General features: G+C 46.8%; 1 protein-coding gene across 1 annotated transcript in view; it reads left to right on the top strand.

Moving 5' to 3' along the window:
* The window catches only part of LOC147748401 (uncharacterized), an 86545-nt gene that overhangs the window by 29621 nt on the left and 33140 nt on the right, over positions 1-23784 (top strand). The window lies entirely within an intron of this gene.

Here is a 23784-nt window from a genome sequence, read left to right as displayed (position 1 = left end):
GTGTAGACAGCATTGTAGTAGTTCGAGTAAGGTAGGATCCCTTCAACTCCCTTCAGTAGTTAGGAGTAGAAGGGCCCCCAGAATGAGAACAGATGACATAGCACACACTCTTAATCACTTTGACATGAAGTGCAGCTATCCATTTTGCTTAGAACATCGTCAGCAAAACTATCCAACTGGTTAATTTAAAAAAATGTAATCAGGTGATGGGTCTGTGCTTGTGGAGGAGTGTTTTGGTGTCGGCTCTCTCAAGTACAGTTTGGTTCTATTCAGGTTGCACAACCTCTGTTTAATCATATACTGAATGCATTCTGGTCCTCTGCTGAAATGCATGATTGAGCTCTAACATCTGGACCACAGCGCACTGACAGATGGCGAACAGCATTCCCGATGCCATATTCTGGATAGGTGGTGCAAAAGTTCCACTGTGTACTTGAGGGCTGTAAACGAGAAGGGCGACTGTCTAGTTGATTTCACTTTCCTGGACTACTGCCTATTCTTACAGTGTCTCAGCTGTATAGCTTTGTCTCCAATGTTGTACTTCAGGAGAATGGGGAGGATCAAGGTTGTTTGAATGTCGTCAAGGCCGATCCACTTAAATTTGCCTTAATACCATCAATGCCTGCTTGTTGTCTGTGGAACTACAAAATGGAAAATGTGGAACCACTGTTGAGTATAGTCGACTAATTTAAAGCAAGGTTCTAAGATGAGACTTTGGGGACTTGGCCCCACCATCAACTAACCAGCCTGCGTGTCTGAGAGCACTCTTCCTCATACATTTTGGTTCAATGTGTTAAGGCATTTATGCGCCTGTTTTAAAAATAAAAAACAATTAAAAAAATGTTTCCATTGTCCAGTGTAACAAATCCAGATTTGCCAGTGAAATGGCACTGGGTTGATCATCTCATTGATAAGTTGGAGCATCTGCTTAAGAAGTCTTTCTGGAATTTGAATATTGGTGCGTTCTGCTAATGGAGCAAATAATGTATTTTTAAGACTTTCAACACATATGGGAAAATCTGTTTTGCCTATGTTTTAACAGTCTGTGTTAAACGTGAGATATTATTGTAATCAACACAGAATGTCTGGGTTTTTCTTTTTGAATATCCCCTGTTGACTTGCGCACTGGTTCTGTTTGATATGTATAAAAGATATTCTATTTGTGTCTCTGAAGACATTCGGTCACTAAAGCAGCTCTGGAGGAACAGCTAGGGTTTACTCTGTGTCTGTGCCAGAAACTCCAGGAAGTGAGGACGCAGAGCGCACACACTTTCTGACCTGCAGCTCCATAAAAGGAGCTATGTGTAGGCTGTGGATTATCCCTTTAGTACACATTTCACATCTGGTGAGAGATGCTTGTGTCTGAGCTCTTGAGACAGGAACCCACTCTGCTAAAAAATCTGCTCCTTGGACAGGGGGCCTGATGATAACATATGTACAAGTTACCAACCGTGCAGGAAGCTGGCACTGGGGACGAAATGGGAATGCGTCGCCCACTGAATCCAGCAAGCACGGGTCTGCCGTTTGCCAGGCATGCCACCCATCAAATAGGAGCCATGGGTGCCTCCAATCCTTGTTCTTGAGAAGCAGGAAGGAGTCAAGGAGACTTTCAAAAGCCTAAGCAAGAAGCCCTAAGGTGAAGTGGGAGTCTGCAGCCGGTGCTGGGTACTACCCTGGAGCTCATAGGAAGGAGGCAAGATGGCGCAAGCGAGGCACCCTGTGGAGAAATGCACCAACAGACTATTCATAGGTGGTGACATGCATAATCAGTTATGAAGCTATGAATGCATCCGTGATCCGTGAAGGCAATGGACTGCCAGTCAACCCCGCATTGGCTAACCATTTCAGTGGTTTGTGTCATCACTTGAGTGTGGAAATCATTGTTGGGCATTGGGAAAGCACGTTTGTGGTTGTGTGTGTGTGTGAATGCAGTGTGGTGTCCTCTTCCCTAACAGGATGAGGTAAGTACGCACAGTGCTGCATGCCCTTGGCTTGAGTGTAGGTAGATCCCTGTAAGTGCATGAGGTATTTATAACCTGTGTCTGTTAGTGAATGGCGTGACTTGCAGCTATAGCTTCCAAGTGCATGCACACGCTAGAGTCTGGCTCATAGGCGACCTAGCATCTCCATGAGTGTGCATGGCATAGCTGTTGCACCCCACAGACTGTGAAGCGTGAGCTACACTCTACCCTGGAGTGTGGCCACATGAACAGAAGTACTCTGGTCTTCATGAGCAAGAAACCGCCCTTGCAACTCTCGTCTCTGAGGCATGTCCTGCTGCTCGGGTTTGTACATCCAGAGAACCTGACGTGGGGCCTGGTCCTCCAGAGCGCTCTGCGTGTGTACTTCATTGCCTGCCTCTTATCTTGCATGTGTTCTGATGAAGTTGATATTGGCTGAACATGCAAATTCATATCTCTGTGCACAGCAAGATACGGCCGCCCACTAGCTCTTCACCGATATGGCCTGGGATCCCGCTGTTGCTGAGTTTTGAGACGGTTTACCATGTACTAACAACCATGGCTGGGTGTGCATGGGGAAAGACCTATGACACTCATTGGCCAAACTGTAGACCAGGAGTCGAGCTCTTGAAAAGCATTTGAGCAATGACTTGTGTTTCTTTATCGCACTATGGTGGACAAGTACTCTGGCTGCCAGAAGCTGCAGTACCTCTCCTTCAAACAAGTGGGACCTAGCATGAGCTTTCAGTTTCCAAAATGAATATAAGGGAGATTGCTTGTTGCACCGCTTGTGGCTCGCCGCCTGCAAGGGTTAACCTGGTGCACCGTGTGTGGTTGGCCGCCTACGAGAGTTAACCTGGTGCACCGTGTGGTTGGCCGCCTACGAGAGGTTAACCTGGTGCACTGTGTGTGGGTGGCCGCCTACGAGAGTTAACCTGGTGCACCGTGTGTGGTTGGCCGCCTACGAGAGGTTAACCTGGTGCACTGTGTGTGGGTGGCCGCCTACGAGAGTTAACCTGGTGCACTGGGTCCTGCATGAAGGAGCAGCATGTAGACTGGTTCTGTAGCATGTGCTAGGCATGCACAGCTTTTGTGACTCTGGTAGATGGACATATTGAACTCACCTCGGGGCCCAAAGATTTTCTCGGAAAGGCCCCCTCCGGTGCTCCAGAACGTTGTGTTAGTCCTATACCAAGGCTGCCCACCCTTAATTCCACCCTTAATTCCACCTCATGCTTATTTTAACCACCACCCTACAGTCCCCGTCCCTTTGTCACTCTTGCTGGTTTTTTCATCCCTGCTTTCTCTTCGCCAGTTTACCCATATTTGAATTCCACCTACTTTCCTCCTTGTCTCTCTTTTTCTGGATCAAAGTCCGACAATGAAAAATAAGTCCAGGTCCTCAAACATGAGTGTCGGTGGGCTCCACCTGCAGCCACCAGCTCAGTTTAAGCACGAAGTGTGGCATTTACTTCTTTCCAGAGGTGAATGAACCCGATCGCTGCTGGAATTGGGACTGTTGGTTCGCAGAAAGGGTTTCACTGTCCTGGCCTTGCCTTCCGCTCAGCTTTTGTGGTGTCACTCACTTGGTCTACTGCTTGTTTTACTGAAATACAAAACAGGAGAAGGAAAAAAAACGAGGGCGGGTATTTCTGTGACTTCTAAACCCGAGACCTTTTAACCCTCGCCCCCAACATCTTTACATATACCATTATTAACTGCCTGGGTGTTCATTCGTGTAATAGTGGTGTTTCCCATCTCACTCATACCTCCCTTCATTCTGCTTCTCAATCAGCTTTCAAAAAACTGAGTCAAATCCTTCAACTATTGGCTGATTATAACCGAATATGCTGTAGGCTTTCCCTTTCGAAAGGTCAAGGAATCATTTTACCTTATTCTGATGTACTTAATGACTGTGTAATAAGCGGTATCTATGATTCTCTGGCAAGGTTGGTGATGTTTTTTTTTTTGCTTTTTAGGTTTCGGCTAGGCAGCGAATGCGGCGTCTCGTTGAGATGCTGTATACAGTATAGTGGGGAAGCTCCGCCCACTTTCCGCCTATCTTCTTGATTGGCCGAAATCCTAAATGCTGCAATCTGATTGGATTTCGGCAATTTGATCCCACCTCCTGACGACCATGTCGTCATTTTTCTCCTTACATAGCTCTTGGCCCCTTTACTTTTAAAACTCTTGTTTCCCTGCCTCCCCTGTTCCATACCGCAGTCCGTAAGTTCTCTGCTCACCCCATCCCGCCCACTCCTGTTCGTGCTTTCTTGAACGACCGCATTTTTGTTTACAATGCAATAGGGCTCACGTAAATACGAGTCCTATTGCATTTGTAAATGCTTGTTTCCCGATGCTCCCACTTCAGTTCTGCTCTTGTTGGAGCAGATGAAATCGGATCCAAGTCAATGGGAGTACAGCAGGTCGTTTACTAGAGCTCCAAAGTCCACCTAACTACCTGAGGATATTCCCGGCGTGGGAGTACACAATTTAAAACCATAAAAGTGAGGCACTGAGGGACTTTGCACTGAGTGCCAGCTTCTTTCTCATTTTCTGTATATCCACCTGCTTCGTGCAGCTCTTGGTCCTCTCCTAGTCTTCTCCAGGATGTGGCCTCTATGGTACCAGAATATTGTGCTGCCCCAGTATCTTATCAAGAATATCGGTGACCAAAATATCGACCTGGTCGATGTGCACATAGTTAAGTATGGGTTTACTATACTTGACTCCACATAGATCTACTGTGACTATTTACTTGAATGTACGCTTTTTAAATAGACTGAGATGTGGAGGATATAGTAAATCAATACTCGCAATACATACTTCTGCATGGTTTTAGTTATTGATATTTTTGCTATATATTTTATGTAGCACAATATTTCTGTGTGTGATTACAAGACCTACAACCCACTAGCTGCAGCATCCGTACAGCACTCTCCTCGCCCCGGACTGAGGGTGTAACACAGCAGTACAGCACTACTCCTCCTGATGCTTCTCTTGCCCCATTGGCAGAGGATTCAGTGCAGCACTACTTTCCCCCAGTCATCTTGATTACAGCACTTTCTAATTGCTTTCTACTTCAATCCCTTGGCTGTGATCTCACTTTCTCCTCCCTTCTTGGCCTCTTCTGGCCCTGTTTGGTAGATGGCTTCAGTTCAGCACCACTTTACAGTCTAATCTTCTCTAGTCCTAGCGGCTAAGGTTCCTGGTCAGCATTAACTCCTCCCCTCATCCTTTCTGAAGCCCCATTAGAATACGCCCACTCCCCATTCTTCTGTGAGCCCCATTGGCTGCGGCTACTGTACTCCACGCCCAGTTTCCACATCCATCTGTTTCCCAATACTCCCGTGACTCACTCTTCCTCTCCAGCTGCTCCTGATCGCTCCCGCTTCTTTGGCACACTCTGTCCCCTACATTCTTGAAGCCCTCGCTGCTTCTAAGAGCACAGTGTATATTCCTTACTGTCCTAAAGTATGATCACCCAGCTTTCTCTAATGTTGACATGTTTGTTGCAGTGTTATCAGTTCTGGTATTCCCAGAATTCACTTTTTCTGTGATTGAACCCAAGCCTGAAAGGAGTGGGGTGTCCCCGCATTGCCAGAGCATGAAATAAACGTCTCCACTTTTGTGTATCCGGTCACCCCTGATGTGTAACAAATCCATCGTATTCCTTTAATAAGCTGGCAAGGATTTCAGGAGTTGCTGTCTCAGTCCAGTTGCATATGAACATTGTAGTATATGTTCCAACAGAGAGTTGAACATCTGCATTATTGAGCCACGCCTCACTTGCATGTGGAAAAGGGGAACATAATTCATACACAACACGTTTACCGCTGGAAAGCACAACATGACCAGGGACTTGCTGAAGGCATCTATTTTGGAGCTTTCGCCATGGCGCAGCCGAGCGGGAAGCGCTCTCCTGTTCATAGCGGAATTAGAACCTGCAAATCCAGGACCATTCTGTGTAATTTGACGTTGCAATGGGCATAAATAAACATGATGCTGAGCAACAGTTGTGACTGTGCACAATGCTGAGCAGGGAATATCAAATAGTTGTATTGGGAGCCAACTTGGTGAGCTCCAAGGTAGCTTTTTGCAATGGATTATTTCTATATTGCAGAAGTGTGCTGCTTTTACAACAAATTGCTGACGTGACCCAATAATTCAGAATTGAATTTGAGTGGAATGATAGCGGTGTTTTGTGGGGGATATGTTGCTCATGTGCTTCTTGATTACACAACACTGCTGCTTACTGACACACACACTTTAGTGGTCATGTACAACAAGGAGATACATCCAGAGTGCTATCTGCACTTTTTTTCTCTTAAATGCTGTCATTGGTGAACTCCACTAGTGGTAATGGCTGGTGGCTTTTCTGGCCATTGATGCAGCTTAACTGTATCAGTGATTCCATGAAAACCCACATACATCTGGAGTGGTTCAGCAAAAGTTGAAATCTTGTCTAAAGGTAGGGAGTAGAAATCTGAATTTTGGTTATGGATGGTGTTTGCACTTGGTCGGACTGTCTCCCTAATCCTTTCTGGTGGGAGGGTTACCGCTCGCAGTGAGACGCAAGGCGAACAGAGCATAGACAACAAATAGTATTGCTTAACCCCTTCACTGCGGCGGCTATTCCGCCGCAGTGCTAAGGGGGCGGGGCGGCCGCATGCTGGTGACGGAACCGCTCCGTCACCAGCGTCGGTTGCGCTGTGCTTATGACGGAGCGGTTCCGTCATGGCCCGCCCCGCTCAATGGAACGCTCAGCGCAGGCGCGGAATTCGCGCCGCGCAGGCGCTCCGAGTGGACCATGACGGAACCGCTCCGTCATCAGCACAGCGCCACCGCAGCTGATGACGGAGCGGTTCCGTCATCAGCAGGCAAGGGGTTAAAGTGAGTTTGTAAGTTTACAAAAACATTTTGCTGATCTCGTAGGCGAGGACCTTGGTAGACGTCTAGTAGTTCTGGTGACAGCCATGTTGATCATGTTGTAGACCAAGAACAGGGTGAGATGAAAGGAGTGCAAAGACTTCAACCACTGGACAATGGGGTGTATGTCTACTGACCTCCATTTTAGGTGGCCATAAGTTGGATCTGATGAATGTTTTGTGTGGATTACTCGAGAATTCCCATGTGCCGCTGCTGAAATAACTGGTAGTAAACATCTTTTACAACAACAATTATTTAAGAGTTATGAGTGATTTATATATCAAAGGAAACATCAACTTTATTAGGGGCTGAAACAACAATGTTAAAACAAATAAAATAAAAAAAGACCCTATCGCAGGGAGGAGTAGGGTTGTCAAGAGGGTCCGGAACCTTTAAAAAAAATTGTGCGTTTGAGAATGGTTTGGCTGAAGCCTTCTCTAATATGTCCCAATATTTGGTATCCTGAACGATGTTTGATAGCGTATAAAGCCGGTCTACATATTTGTGTCTGGGTGACCAGCCCTGGAAACCAGTGCCTAGCAACTTCTATAGGCAGCCATTCCCAGCTCAAGGCATAGTTCTTCTGATGGCAGTGGATTGCACCCGAGCCCAGCTCCCAACACCCCACTGTTTCCTAGTTTGCAGGTTGTGTTTGCCTCTAGGGGGCACGAAAATCCCCCTCCGTTTCTATTTCATAGGTAGTCCGGATAGAGTACACGGGTGTGTTCCTTTCTAAGAAACAAACTAAATTTCTTCTCTTCCAAAGACCCTTCAGGAATAATTCGGTCCCTTTCTCGAGAACCTCACGGCGGCTTGGCATATGTATGCTATACCTGTATTAACCTAATTTTGCCACCTCTTATTTACTTTTTTAAATATCCAGATTGTATTTGCTAGTGTGTAAATCTCCTTATGTAACATCCTTGGTTCTGTTGTAAAGCGCTCTGACACCTTTGGGTAAATCCGCGCCACATAAAACTGCATTAAGTAAATAAATAAACAAGGAAACTAAATGTACGTTGCAGGTTTCGCCCTCCCTCGTGGATTTGGCTGTCAATCTTGTGGCTCTGCCCTGCTACCTGTCAGCATTCCAGTCACTGCTCTGTCCCCGTGAGGGCTGCTCCGCTCTGTGCCACGCCTCAGGAGTACTGGGGCATGTTTAGTGTGTCCTCACTAGTGTTTCCCCACACCGAGGGCTCAGCCCCTCTGTCGCCTGCTGCGCACATCATCTGAACAGCTGCCAAGTGGCTCCAGAAGCCAGCGGAGGCCTTTATATCAACAGCGCTTTGCATTCTGGGACTTGCATTTTCGCTTTCACAATAAGCATGGGATTAAAAATCACAATTCATGCATCTGGCCAGCCCGGCTCCGCGCTGCGTCCTATTGGACTTTGCTTTTGTTTGTTCGTCTACCCTTTGTCTGATTGCCTGTGTGCCTCTCGGGTTTGTCCCCACATGGCTTCGGTTATGTTTTTTATCTCCTCTTTACCGATCATTGTTACTAGCAGTGCACAGAATGTTTGCCTGTAGAGTCTGGAGTCTAAAAATGCGTGCTCGGGTCTAGGGCGTAGTCGAGTCAAATATCCTGCATTCTTCGAGCAGTGCCGATCTTCCGCTGTAGGCTCGAGCCTTTCCCAGGGAATGGACTGGGCCAAGGCCAGAAGGAGAATTCATTTTCAGTGGACGAGGATACCACGTCCTTGACACTTTGCTCATGAAAGAGGCCTAGTTGCTAGACCCTGAGCAAAGATTGCTGAACCCAAGCAGCCCTTTCACAAGCACGCACAGAGACTTTTTTCTATGTCCTCTGCCCTCGCCACAGATGGACAGTTATTGCATGGATGTGCTGAACCTACAGTTTGGGGTATAGGTTTCAATACATGAGCGCACTCTCCAAACAGGTCTTATTTTTTTTGGCATATCTAAAATACGGTTCCATATTGATTATTCTTGTGTATATGTATGTATGTTTTACTAGGTATTTGTATAACACCGTTTTCACTAATGCCATGAGTGGTAGGTAATCGTCAGACATGTTCTATTAGATTTGGCGGGTCTTTCCAACCTAACCAATCACCCAATTTCTTCTCGAAGGGCGTTCCTTTGCTTACCTGGCACCCAGGCTTTGAAACTCATTTCCGCTATGCCGAAGAGCTAATCACAATCTTCTCAGCTTTAAGACTGAAAACGCGCCTGTTCGCTTGATTTAGTTTGTCGTCCCTCAGGTCTCTTGTTAACAATGGGAAGCCCGTGTTTGGCTAGCCATGCACTCTAGAAGACCCCAAAATAACAGCCAGTTGGATTGTGTGTGGTGGGTTGTTTCGGCTTGGGTAGCTCGCAGTGGGTTTGGGTTTCAGGCTCTCTGACTAACCTGGATCAGGGGCTGCGGGTCCCGCTTCCTAGGTGGTTACATGTTGAGTCTTCCCAGTGCAGTGTTCAAGGACCTTCTGTGTATCATCTAGCGTGGATTATTCATGGTGAAGGTTCTAAAGGAGGCCTGTCAGCCTCGGTATTTCTTCCCTGTCTCTTGGCTTGTACTGTGTTTGATTACCTGATGTTGTTCATTGATGAAGCTCTGTCCCGGTGTAGCCTGTACCAGTGCGCCTCTCTACCCTTTGTTTCCTTGTCCTACAGTAGATCTGATATTCTTTCCCGTAATCCTCCAGTAAACTAAATTTACCTACGGGCCTAGGCAGCCAATCCACCGCCCTGTTGATAAGCAGCCCAGAGAGTTGGAGGGTGGCAGCTGGGGACTGTAAGTCGCTCTCTTCCCTGTAGAATTTGGGCTTGTGGGAGGAGAGGGATTAAGGGTTCAATGGACAGGCTGTCATTGGGTTGCTAAAAGGTGGTTTTGGGTGCTCTGCAATAGTAGGGTAGCTGGGCCTAGGCTGCGATAACAATATGCAAGATGCTAGCCTTTAGTTGTCACTGTTCCAGTGAGTCCGCAGCTAGCTGTCTAAGCCCACGAGAGCCGTGCTAGAACAGGTCCGGCCATTCTTTTGAGAGGATAGTTCTTGTGGAGCAAAACTCTGCTCACTTCACTCTGGGTCTTCTGTACAAAGAGATGCCAAGTGCACAGTCTCCAGTGCATAGCCACAAACACAACCATGCACAAAGCCATATGTACAGACATACCATACCTAACGTTCACGCTTGTCCACAGCGGTCCCTGTTCTGGAGTCCGCTCTACCTGCACCGTGATCATGAATAACCTGAACTGATATGGGCAGCAGCACCTGCCCCAAGTGAGTATGATCTGTTTCCAGGCTGATCGTTTTATTGCAAACTAGTCCTCTGTCTCTCGGTTGTGGTATGGTTGGCATACATTCCATCTGTCGCGTGGTAGGGGTCTGTTCTCCCTTGCATACCAGCTGTCTCTTGCCTGAATGTAATCGGTCACCAAACTATTCTGCTTTGAAAGATGTTGTCAGTCTCCTCGGTTGGATATATATAATATATAATATATATATATATATATATATATATATATATATATATATATATATACATGATCCATCTCCAAATGGATTATATCTTTGAATACCCGGGACTGTTTTTTCAATTGCTGTGCACTTCTGTACATGTGCATTAGATCTTTAGATTGCACTATAGTTTTCAATAGATGAGATCTGCTTCTAGATTGTGGTATAGTTTTGGAACCCTGATCTGTAACCAGGTTGTGTCTCTTTACCTGCGTGCTATTGGCCTCCAGTTTGAGCTGCTTTGTTTGCACGCATGTCCTAAATCTCCGGGTTGTGGTATGTATTTGCATGCTGCCATCTGTATCCACGTTGGACTCTCTATTTGCATTCTTACAGTCGATCTGTTGCCAGGCTGTGGCACTATTTTGCATTTGTTAGATGCCAGCGTCCTCAACTGCTGCTCCGTCTGCTTGGTGGAAAAAGAGAACCGGCTGGAGTAGGCTGCATAATGCACCAGCAGAAGAGTACTTTAGCTTTTTGCTTTTGGTCGAAGTCCTCCTTGCTTCTGCAGACGAGAAACCTCTAGCGAGCATAAAGGTCCAGGACGGGACTAAGCCCTCTGACTTTCCCCATTATAAGGAAGCTGTGGGAGTGATGTCCCTTCCATCTTTGCAATGGTGCGTCCTACTCAGTTGCTCGAAAAAGCTACAGTGAGCTTCTGCAGTTGGTCCTGAGGTGTCTCGTTATTAGAGGTACACTCAAGTTACCTGGAGAGGCTTTCCAGACCAGCTGCAAGTACCACTGAGTGACCCAGTCATCTGTTTGCATTGGGTCCCCTAGTGATATTGGCGGAAAGCCTTCTCCCTGCTTGCTGGATGTAGCTTGGAACATCCTGAGATTGATCCAGGGAAGATCATAGAGCTGAGGTAAGTCACTGGGACATCGTACCTGCTGATGCCTTGGCGATAGACTTGATCATTCACAAGAAATTCCTTGTTTTGAAATGGGTTGGTGACCCTGAGGAACAGGAGTCTGTCCTATGGACTCAAAAATTCCACGGACCTGATAATTCTCTCCTCAGTGCCTATTCCAGTCACGGAGTCTCACTCTGCAACTCTGGGCAATAGCTCGCTTAATCTCCACAACGGCCCCCACAACGCTAAGGATGCCTGGCCTCCACCTTGGAGGTGCCCAGGAGTGGATGCCTCACAGGGAAAGCCAGGATGGGTTCCACAGCGGTATTCGTACAAACGCCTTGAGACCCTTGTGGGTGAGTAGTGCTCTATAAAAGTATCTATTTACAATTTACATTTACATGGTCTTGAGGCGAACAGAGGCCTAGACCTTGAGATAAGAAAGCTTTTACCTATTGGAAACCAGCTTGCTAACTGGCCAATACCACTTGAAAGACGCCCAGTGGTGTGGCCATGACCATGCCAATTATAGAGTGGTAGTGTAATGAAGAAATGTTTGGCATAAACAAATAACAAATCAATGACTTTGTCCTGGGCTTTTAGCTTCAGGTTGAAACGCCTCAGTCATTCCTGCTGGTGAATGAAGACACAACTCGCTGCTCGTGATGATGCTGTGGAGGTTCTCAAACACCAGCCGTTGTGGTTCAACCGATCATTTCCCAAGTAGAAATATATTCTTCTTGAACATCGTTTCCGAGTGAGGAAGTGAAGTGTTCAGCTTGCGCCTGAGGTGTAGTCTGTCTCGCATTGATTCGCCTTGAGACCTCTCGGCTGGGACCTCGTGAAGCTGTAGGGCGCAAGATACTTTGCTGCTTGAGTCATGTGGGCAGACAATACCTTGCCCTTTAAGGAAGCCGCTATCACCACAACACACTTAAGGGTTACTCTGAGACCAGTTAGAAATGTCATGTGCTTGCTGTTTGTTGGCGAAGGACTTTATAGGCTTGTTTGTGGAACTTTGGCTTGATAACAAGCGTTGGTTTTGATGGAGAGGCGAGACCTCCGTCAGTGCACAGATTCCGTGGTTCTCCAACGGAGGTGAAATGGTCCTGATACACGTTTTGGTAGGGTCCAACACGTCATACTCACTGGTACGTGTATTATGTTTGCTATCCTAGACCTCGTGAGGAGACCTTGAAGAGGGGAGAATGGAGCCAGGAGATGCGGCTGCATTAGTGCACGCAATAAGCCACTGAAGTACTTTGTGCCATAGGCACAACACAGGGTACGGTCATGCACCTGGTGACCGCTCAACAGTTATGAGACTGGGAGGATGTATGCAACCGATGGCACTACATTCAGAGCACTGAGATGTGAGAAACCCAAGCTGAAGGAAGAGGGGGGAGTGGAAAACAAATTAAATCCACAACGAAAATTGGGCCAGAGTCTCCTCCAAACAATTCGGTGGAGGATGCTGAAGGAGCTTATCCACGCTAATGGGAGGTGGGGCAGAATGGGAGTGAGGTTGGGTAAACCAGGGAATTGGTGAGGCTGCGCCCAGCACAGGAAAAGCGAGCATGCCATGTAGGGTTTACACCCCCATACTTCCTGCCAGCAGTGCAGAAGCGCAGGTGCAATTCCCAGTCCTGCCACTAGGGTGCATGATGTATAGGCTGAGTATGTGGGGACCTGGCGGTGGGAGTATACTCTGCAGTGCTGCACACACTACCCTGCACAGTATCGGTATGACGCGGAGCTGAAGTGCCCAGGAGTCCGCCACGCCCCGCCTCTGTTCTTGGAAGCATTTATTTTAGGACTGCTGCAAGGGAGAAGCGCCCTGGAATTCCCCGTCCGCCCGTTCCCCAGTTCTAGGCGTAAATTGTTGTCTTTGTAACTGCGCCACAAGAAGCCTGACTTCAGAAATCCCCTTTCAGGCGTTCTCCCGCCTGGGCACCCTCCACTGTGGCACAGGTGACCGGGCTCTGCGGGCTGTAAACGGGCGTTATTGCTTAATTAAAAGAGAACTGCACTGGGAATACCCTTCCCCTCTCCCACCCCCACCATGCCGTAGCCCATTCACCCCCTATACGCAGGGTGTCCGTACCGGACAGAAAGGCCAAGGGTGAGGAGACTTGGGCCTGAACCCCTGCCCCTTTGCATCCCTCAGTGAGGAAAATGCCGGCCTCGTGTTCTGGAACCAAATGCTCCCCTTGCTCAGAATAACGCAGTAATAATAAGCTATCTTTAGACCCTTCCCGTCGCCCACACCGACGGTATTTGCAGAAAAAATTCCCATCCAAGGCATTCCTGTGGAGTTGCATACCACCGCTGCGGCCTCGCCAGAGGCATGGAGGCCTGCAAAAAGGAATACATATACATATAAACTGTTGTAGGGCCCAATGCTTCAATGTTCTAGACTGTTTCAGCAAGGGAAACTGCACCGTAACCTAATGCACTGTACCATGCAGAATCTCAACGCAATACAATTCACTGCACTGTGCTATGAGACGCAGGGTTGTACTGCTGCACACCGCACTACAGTGTATAAGACTGTCTTGCAGTACAATCTGCTGTATTGCTAAACCGTACTATGCTGGAGTGTGTATAGTATTGTTAATTGCCACTTGTTTTGATGCAATACGCTATGCTGTTGTGCAGTGTGCAGGACTGCACTCGTAGCATGCAAGCGTCCATATGCTGCGATGCAGTTGCTGCAAAACATCCTACAGCTCTGCAGTACAGTATAACAGATTGATATATGCTGCTTCTTTGTATGATACTGTGCTTCAGTACATCATGCAGCTCTGCAGTATGTAGGACTAAAGTGCGCTGCTGCACTGCAATGTGCTGTATCTAGTATTGAGCTGCGACAAACCTGTTCTGTGTTCTGCTGCGTTTCAGTACTCGGGACGGCAGTGGAATGGAGAATCGCCTACAATATAGAGGACCGTATTGTAAAACAGTACACTGTGCTGCCTTATGTACGACAGTGCCCCATTAAGCTGAATTACTCTGCTTTATATTGAGAAGCGCTACATAGGCAGCTCTGGAACATATTGTGCTGCAGTCAGTAGTAATTTGCTGCCGTGTACTTACTGTTTTGCCCTCTAATAGGCTGGACTATCTTCCAGTAAAGTAACGATACTACAATACAGTGCACAGTGCTGTAACACAGTGCTATATTTTGCAATGCAGTATCCTGTGCCTTGATAGGCAGGACTCTGCGCAATACCTAGAACCGTCGCAGAATCCACCCAGTCTGGGAACCGCAATGAGCCAGGGTTTATGAATAGAGAAGTTACCCTTGTGATGCCTCCTTTACTTTGTTTCTTTAGTGTAGACCAGCCTTCTCCAACCAGTAGCTCGTGAGCTCTCCCGCTACCAGTAAGTAGCTCCTGTTTGTGCAGCCCAGCCTATTAAATGAGAAGCTGTTGCTTGGTTTAACTGATATGTGTGCATTCTTTGAAAATGTGTGCCATTTCAGAAATCCTAAGCCGATATTCGTAGAAAATACTTGAACTTCCTAAAAATATTCAGTGCTGTTATTTCAAGGATAGATTATGTTTCATTGGGAAGAAATATTGCTAAAACGATTACATACATAATTTGGGCATTGCAGCTACGGCTGTTACCCATGATGAGGTATTTTTTTGAAAATCTGTCTGATGCACTAAGGTCCTTGCTACTGGTAATCTTGCAAAAGGTGTCCACTAAGGTTTTCTTGTCTGATGTGGTTATTCATTCAACAACAATATTTGTTATTACCTTGGGCGACTTTTATTGAACATAAGTAGCTCTTATTGCAGTAGAGGTTGGAGACCCCTGGTCTAGGCGCTCTCATGCTTCCAAAATTTGCATCCTGTACCTTCTGCCTTCAGTCAAAGCCATCGCACCACCATGAGTTGACACTCCTGAGGGTAGAGGTCTGGACTTGAGCAAGCAGGGTCCTGGAGGCACAATGTTTTTTGTAAATATAGTTAAAGTCTTGCACTTCACAAGTGCACCTCGGAAACCCCTTCTAGGCTTTCGTCCATATACCTCTGGGATATGTGAACATCTGTTTAGTGCACAATATACTCTGTTTCATATAGTTCCTCTTCGGAGGGCTCACCTTTGAGTGGAGTTCTATGTCTAACCTTTCTGGAGAGTTCCCCTCTGTGGGGAGTTTGTTTAACTTCCCAAGAGAGCTCCCAGTTGATGGTTAAAGCTTAGTGTGGTCTCTACCCGTAGCTTCTCTCCAGAACTTGCTTCTCGGAGTAAATTGTGAGCCACTGTTAGCTCTCCAACTACCTGGAAGTAGATCTCCTGTATGCAACCCAACCTACTAAATTAGAGGTTATTGCTTAGTTAAATGTATTTATGTACAGCAAAATTAAAAATCGTGTTTATGAGATGAAAATGAGAGTATTTTTTAACTGATTAGCGGATGTTTGGAGAAAGATGGTTGAATTTCCACAGTACTCTGACAGCTGATATTTGAGTGGGGAAAAATGGTGGTGTAGGGGAGACCCATTACTGGTTAGATTGCCTTGGGCACAGGGGCACTGCATGAATAGCAGTTCTGTATTACCATTGTAGAAGCATTCTACATTGACCAAGCATTTTTTTTAAATTTATGCTGGCAGCCATGCATGATGCATCGAGGTCACCGCTGATGGTAATCGTGCACATGGTGGCCACTAAGGTAATCTCTGACGTCACTATTACAACACTAATATTAGTAGCTCAGGATGATTTTCATTGAACACAGTCGCCCCTGTTACTCAAGAGGTTAGAGACACCCGCTCTGGAAGGTACACTTTTGAGGGTCGGACGGGAGCACAAGCTTTGAGTATAAAGTGAGGGAGTTCCTGCAGTCAGACAGCTATATTTACCGCCACAGCAGTTGTCCCTGGTGAGCCCTGCCCATATAGTGTTCATGTATCCAGGCCTTTATCTGTGGTGAAACAAATATTGCAGATTCGTAAAACTGATCTACCATGCCATTGAATTCCAAGCCCTAGTTCCTTGGTAACAGTATTTACTCATCCTTCCAGCAGCGAAAGACTGGGTACACATTGACCCTCCGCCCGCATTGTAAAGCGCGGAGAAGGCCTTGGCACTGCCCTGTTGGCTCGTCGGCTATTCATAGGACCCGCAGGAGGAGCCCCAGACTCATCGGAAAGAGGTTTTCACCACACCTGGCTAACCTGTGTGGGCCCTGAGGGTTCTCAATAGCCGGTAGAGATTAAGGGGACTCTTCTCACTGACCCCTCCTGAGTGGTCCCAGACACCCAGCCCAGCTCCCTTTCATCTAAGCATGTGGGCATAGGAAGGCAGGTCCATAGCGTCTGTTAGACTCTACCATCGGTATGCAACGAAGTTTTTACAACGCACTACCATTACAACGCAGGCACTACCACGCATACCATTACAACACATTGCGCTGGGGGGCACTCTAGGATAGGGAATAAGTTGAATTTTCTATCCAACACCTTCCCTATTGTCCACGGGGACTGGAGTTGGAATAGAAAATTATACTTACCACTATCCAGCACCTCGAAGCGCTATGCGTTGTAACGGTATTCGTTGTAAATACCGCGTTGTAAAGGTATGCGAGGTAAAAGTATGCGTTGTAACGTCATACATCCCTACCATCTTCCTTGGCGCCAGTGACATAAGTGAGACAAAGGGGTTTCCATTCAGAGGGTGCATTCTATCAAAAACATGCTCTGCTGCACGGTGTAGTTGTCCCAGTCTAGCTGCACAGAAACAAACGATCCATATAAAAAAAAGCCAACTGTTGTAACAACTCCGTAATGGCTGTTCCCGTTTTCCATCCTTATTCCGATCATGCACCTCAGTGGTAGGCTTGGCTTTAAAATCGAAACCTCTTACAACATATTGGTCAGTGTCTTCAGATTGTATATGCTTTGGATAAAGTTATGGGCAGAGTAGGTGATTTACCAATACCATAACATATGAATTGTGCACCGATAGGTCAAACCAAACCAACCGCTGTTCGAGGTGGAATTGGCCTTACTTAAGGTATCTCCTCCTCTTCTGGTCCCAAGGGATGGTTTCAGTGGTCCCTTGTTTTGAGCTGGACTTGGGCGCGTAGCTTTCAAACCCAGGCGCCTTCCTGGCATTGCTGGAAGGGAGAGGGGAGATCAGTCCTCGCCACATAAGGATTCCTCTTTCAGAGCATTGCATTATCTGGATAAGATTGCATGCTGGCTTGGTAGGTTTTCAGATGTAAAAATGGCGTTATTTCAGCTTTTTAGATGATGGGTGAAAGTAGAGGCCCACGGGGGACCCCACAAGTTAATCCGGTTCTGAGGCACAAGACAGGTCACCATGACGTTATTGTGTCCTCATTCAAATCATTGCTAAGAGATCGCCACCATGGACATCTGACATCACTGTTTCCAGCATAATACAATGGGCCTCTCTATTGAAGGCTATGGAAAAGCCGATGACTATAAATACAGGATGTTTCCCAGTCCTATCTGTAGTACATTGTCTCTGCTGCACAACAGAGTGCATTCACTGTCATGTCTGGGCCGAACTCTGCTGGATGGGGGCCAAGCAGTTCTTTGCCTCAAGCAAGCCATGCAGCTGATAGACCACGCGTTTCTAGAATAAGGGCAAAACATTTGAAACCTCAAGAAGCATCTAAAACATCTGGGAAAACAGAAGAAATGGCATTACTTTCATTGCAACATATCTGGAGGCACGTAAAAGGCAACGAACCCTATTGGCAAATCTGTAACTTGGTTGTGACCACTGCCCTCCCGTTTCTGTAGGATCCTTGGGAAGAGTGGTCATTGGGTGGAACTTTGCCAGGATGGGTGGTCATGGATGGCTCTCATTGGTTGAGGCTGCTTGGACTCACTCCTGCTCTACAGAATCTACTGCTGTGGGTTTTGATAACGTCTCTGAACCGCTACATCTGTACCTCGTCCTTTAGGGCCTTTCAGGGCTGTACGCATTCTGAGGACACAAGGATTGCACGTGGCTTCAGGGCTCTTTACAGCTGAATATAAATGTATGACTGGTTTGCATGCTGCTTGTAGGTTCTGTAGTAACCAGCACCATTTACGCGCTGTACATGGCTTGGAAGCCTTTTAGGGTTCTACGTTTCTTGAGCTCAGGTCTATGTAGGGTATTAAATGTATTTAGGACGCTTCAGGTTTTCATAAGGCATGAGGTGTGGGTGTTGAGTTTTTCATGTGGCCTGCCCCACCCCACCCCTCAAACTGCAAGGGAGGGATGCTATTTCTATGAGGCTGATATCACCCCCCAGCACAGACTCGAGGATAGCAGTCTGGTAGAAGAGGCTCTATATAATTGCTTCTCTCCTGACCTTTGTAGATTAAGGGCTGGTGGAATAATCCGCTTGTATTCATGCGCATGGCCTTCTCTCTAAAAGACTTTAAGGGCGAGAGCGGTGTGAAGTCTCTATACATTGTATTGTATTGTATTTAGGATTTATATAGTGCTTACTGCATCTGTGTGGGGCACTCAAGCGCTTTCCTACCTGGGCAGCAAGCTGAGACATGTAAGGTGTGTGGCTGCATGTGTGTTGCGTTTGTTTCATGATTCCATGCCATGCGAGATGACCACCGAGGTGCGGTTATCGTGTTTAGGAACACCGCTTTTCACATTGTGGTGGCAGATGAGGCGTGAGAGATGCTCAGTTTATGGTCTTCGGTAAGCTGGCCTCTCGGAGCAGCCCTGCCCTTCTATGATCATAGTCTATTTAGCTGGTTACTGCTCTTCTTCGTCCAACCTGACATTTTGTTTGTAGTTTTGGTCCTGAGCTGGTGTGCTTGGAGAGAAGAACAAGGGAGAGATCTGCCGGGAAGGGCATTGTATTTGAGTGCCCTTGTGAGATGTAGAGAAGTGGTCATATATATACATGCCTCCTCTCTGAGGGCTCAACTCCGAGACCTTGGTTCTGGGGTACAGTCAGAGCTCTGGGCTCCTCACTTGTACGATCTGGCAGTAGAGGATGTGTGTGTACTTTCTGTTCTAACAAACCATGAAGAATGGCTGCAGTGGTTTGTATGGGCTAGTGCTGTCAAAAATGGAGTCCCTGCACCTCTTTCATTTGAGAGGTGTGACCTGACGTTACAGTAATGGCAAATTACCAGCGCGTCCCAGTTACACACGGGTAACCCGCGATAGTGAGGACCAGCAAGCACTTGCGTTTTCCCATTTAAAGCACCAACTAGCTCTGATTTTGTTACATTCTGTTGGAATATTTGATTCAAAGTGTTTGTATCCCAATTCCTTGCAGCTCTGTTTTTCAGAAGCTGTTCTCTTTTCTAAGCCTCCCACAGTACCACTGTGTTCCTCTGTATCCTTTTCCTCCCGCGCCCAGGGGTCATGCCACGTTTGCCACTTCCTGTTTTGTTTCAGTCGGATTCCTCCATGGTGATTTCCTGGCGCTGCCAGGTCCCTTTGTTAGACCTTTTCTTGTGTTAATGAAGAATGGAAATGAAGGCTGCGTCACTTCCTAATCACCACAGACCCGCTTTCAGTTCACTCCCTGGAGTCCCATGAGCTGGCAGGTGTAGGAGTGGGTGGGTTCCTGGGGAGAGTGGCACATAGGGTGAGCCCAATGGGCTAGCGGAGAGCAGGGTGGAAAGTATCTGTGTCTACAGGAGGGAGTAAAAAAATCCAGGGGGAAGGAGAAAGAACAGAAGGGCTGATGAAGAGGAAATGTGAATCTGGAAAAAGCGGGCAGCATGCCACAGGAAGACTGGGTATGGATATTCAGTGCGTACGTATAAGATATGCCACTGTATGCCCTTGACAACATCTCTAGGCTTGTCTGTTCGGCTTTCTTCTTCTGGCTTCGTTTTTGTATCTGGGATGTGATGTATCTGGGATGTGACTGTCCTTGGTTTCCATGGCTTCCCTGAGACGGTGAGGTTGCAGGTAGTTTGTGCGTGGGCAGGTTGCTTCACAGCGGGGAGCTTGCGTGGAGTTGGCGCCGCTTCCCCTGCCCACCTACCTAGCTGTGGTGATTAAGAGTTTCTGGAGATTGCTTGTTGAAGCATGTGCCTGGTACCACATTTTCATCTTGCACAGTCTAGGTAGGGAGCGGTTGTACATTTGTAGCTGACAATGAGGTTTGGAATTCAAGGGTATCTTCAAACGATCCGAGATCCGTGGAAGGATCCGGAATCTTAGGGAGTAAAATAACAAAATCCACATAAAAGGAGCTAGATTAAAATTATGGAGAACATCACTGGCTCGCTAGCAGAAGCAAGGGACAAAGGTGAAATGGTATCTCGAAATTGGATCAGAAAGCATTAGTTTTTTTTAACCCTATTTCTTCTGGGTCTTGATCCCCAGAGAGGGGAGACTGCAAATACGACTGCCAAACAATGCGTTGCCTTTACAAAGCAGGCGGAATAACAAATGCGTTGAACCACGCATTACATTTACAACGCAAGTTGTTACAGCAACATGTGTTAGGTCAAGCTGTGTTGGACTTTCCCTACAGTTACGATACCTGGCATTAACTCTCGTCTTGTCCATCAAGTCCATGATGTGTTCCAGCCCCTTTCAGCTAACCAATGCACAAAGTTGAACTGAGACCTTGAACAGGTTAAAAGCTATTGCCTTCAGCTTGGGACTATTCATACTGGAGGAGGAAAGAGTGGAGTGAATATGGTCAGACAAACTCTCATGCTCTGCCATAGCCGACTCGTGCTCTTGCTGGTTCTCCATGTTTTGCTCCTCAACGTGCCTCTCTACGCCAAGACATGGGCAACAATACAGATTGTGCTTAGTTGCCAAAATCTCAAAATGGCCCTCGGAACTCTCAAAAACACTCCACACCAAAAATGAATTCAGCATGGTCTTTAATGGTCCTAGATACCAGAGATCATGTGAATAAATAGGAAAGAGCTGGTTTTCACGAGAAGTCTAACTCGTCCAGAACATGCAGCTAACGCTGTCCACTGCTACTCTCTGTCCAAAACAAAAACTGGCAAAGTGGAGATCTACACTTGAGCTGGATCTAACCCCTGTACTTCACTAGCCCAATGAAGACATTCCTTCATGCTCAAGAGAAACTAGAAAATGGACAACACTGAATAAGTCTAAGCTGGCTAAGTAAAATATCTGACTGAACACATCCAACAAGGCCAGATGAGCAAACACCAGTGCTTAGTTTGAAAAAAGAATGAGTGCCGGTGTCCGAGGTTCTACACACAAGCCTGCAACCGGAGCAACTAACAGTTGGTGTGCAGAATACCAAGGCTGGTAGTCTTGAATCCACTTCATGCCTCTCTAATCTACTTCAAGACACCCCCAGCCCCTTTATCGTAGACATAAGTTTGCTTGGTATGTACCCAACAGAAACTTCGTTCTTTGGGTGCCATAACCCCAATAGTCCTCCAATTCAAGAAATCTAATTGGGGTGGAAGAAGCTTTCACCTGTACAGCCAAGGCCTGGGGCGAGCTGTCCTATTCCCTACGCTGTGCCCCATATCTGACTAGTTTTAGGAAAGAGTTGAAAACATGGCTGTTTTAATATCTAGGCCCCCCTATTCTGTTTTGAGGAAAGAGCCGATAACAAGGTGGTTTCACATCTAGGCCCCTATTTTCTTCTCGGCTGTCCCCTATTCATCTGATAAGAGAGAGTGCGAAGAAACCACTGGGTAATCGTGCGCTTCACAAAACCACATTACAGTAAAATCTCACTCTTGTAGCTTCCTGCTTTCTCCCTTTGTGAAGGTTTTTCAGTCTTTCTCTTTCTCCATCTTTCCAATTTATGTATTTCTCTTTCTTGCCCTCTTTAAATATCTGATGCGGAAAAATAAGTGCCGGTCCCCAAAAATAAGTGGCGTCGCCCCCAAAGGCAACCTACTCTCAAAGTAAGCCCTGGCAAGCACTTGTTTTTATTGTGAATATTCGCAAGCTCTGTGATTGTTCTTCTAACCTCACATTTGTTTGCAAAACCCCTCAAAAATGACAATGCCAAATACTAGAAAAAAGGAGGCTATGGGGGAATTTGGAGGAGAGCAGGTCAGAGGCTTAAAGGGGTAAGTGCTCAAGGTGGGACTAAAGCAAGTAAACGTGGGCAAATAGCTAGGTGAGGAAAGAGTTACAGCTGAAGGCCAAAATAGGAATGAGAGGGTTAGGGACAAAGATAATGACCATATGGTGTAGAGGGTAGAAAGGCACAAGAAGTTAACGAAATATCTGAAATTGATTGGAGGTTTGAACAAAACAGGTAAAATCTAAACAGGAGAGATATACATTTTCTTTCTTCTTTTTTTTTCCCCAGAAAATTGTAGAAAATCCTCCAAGCAACTCTGGTTCACCAGCAGAGAGTAGACCTTGTTATATAGTTGCGTCGTCGGATCAGATTTTTTTTTGGCTTTAAAGATAAATTATCCAGGCTTTTCAGTGGTTGCTCCCAGCAGATCCTTCAGTCCAGGAGAAAAGTGTTGACATTTTCTAGCTCCTTCAATCACCCTGGTAGCTCAATGTAGAATGGCTTCCATTGGCGTTTGTTTATAGGGGTGCCAGTATCAATGATTGTCAGAGATGGTCTGTACCAGTGCTGCAGTGCAGAAGTGGTTTGTGGTTTCGTTTTACTGAGCAGTGTGCAAGACTGGGTAGAGAATGTGTCCTGGCCCTAGCAGGAGAATTCCAATCTGGAAGCTGTGTAACCCTAACCAACTTCCAACCCTCGCCTCGAGAGGGTTGGGACTTTTGGATGTAGCTGTATGATTTCTCCTTAGGTGGACGCGGCTCATTGGATGGGTCGGAGTGTCGTCATCCTAGGGGTAAACTGGCAGAGAACCCGCAGTGGGCCCACAAGAGGAAAGATGTATGTGTTTACCCCGAGCATGGGTAGTCTGAAGCTTCCGACTGCGCCACTCGCATGGGCATGACTTGGGGTTAAGATCTGAGGCACCTTAGAGCATGGCTGTGGTCACAGGTATAGAAAGGTATACTAGGGAAATGGGGTACGTAAGGATAGACCAACTACGGTGCTTAGCTAAGGAACCCAGGATTTGAAAAAATGTCTTCTCTCTACCAAGGTCTTTGACTGCGCCCACAAAAACGTCTGAAAGACCGTACACATGCACTAGAAAATACTGGGAGTACGAAATGAAACCAGGCGTTGCCGCAACCAGAAAACGTGGCAACATTTTGTATGTGCAAAACCTCTACTGACTCCATGTATAAAGCCTGCACCTGTAATGCCCCCTCCTGCTCTGTCAAGACCTGCACTGTCCCCTGCGTGCCCATGACCTATATCAGATTGTGTGCATGTCCTACAATGTCGTATGCCTCCTGTTCTCACCCTCTTACAATTCTACGCGTGCAGGCTTGTAATCTCCCCAAAAGGTCTACGTGCACAAGACGTATAATGTTCCCTACCTCTCAACGTGCACAACACCTGCGGTGCTCTCGAGTCAGGACGTGCAGGAATTGTGATGTCCCCTCTGCTCTCAGTGTGCAAGATTTAAATGCTCTTTGTGTACATGACATGTGATTTCTGTACATCTCTACACGTACATGGCCTGTAACCTCCCTACTGGTCCTC

This window comes from Lissotriton vulgaris, chromosome 1_1, assembly GCF_964263255.1.
Source record: "Lissotriton vulgaris chromosome 1_1, aLisVul1.2, whole genome shotgun sequence".
NCBI lineage: Eukaryota > Metazoa > Chordata > Amphibia > Caudata > Salamandridae > Lissotriton > Lissotriton vulgaris.
Note: the sequence above shows the minus strand (reverse complement) of the source record. Positions and strands in the feature narration are given on the sequence as shown.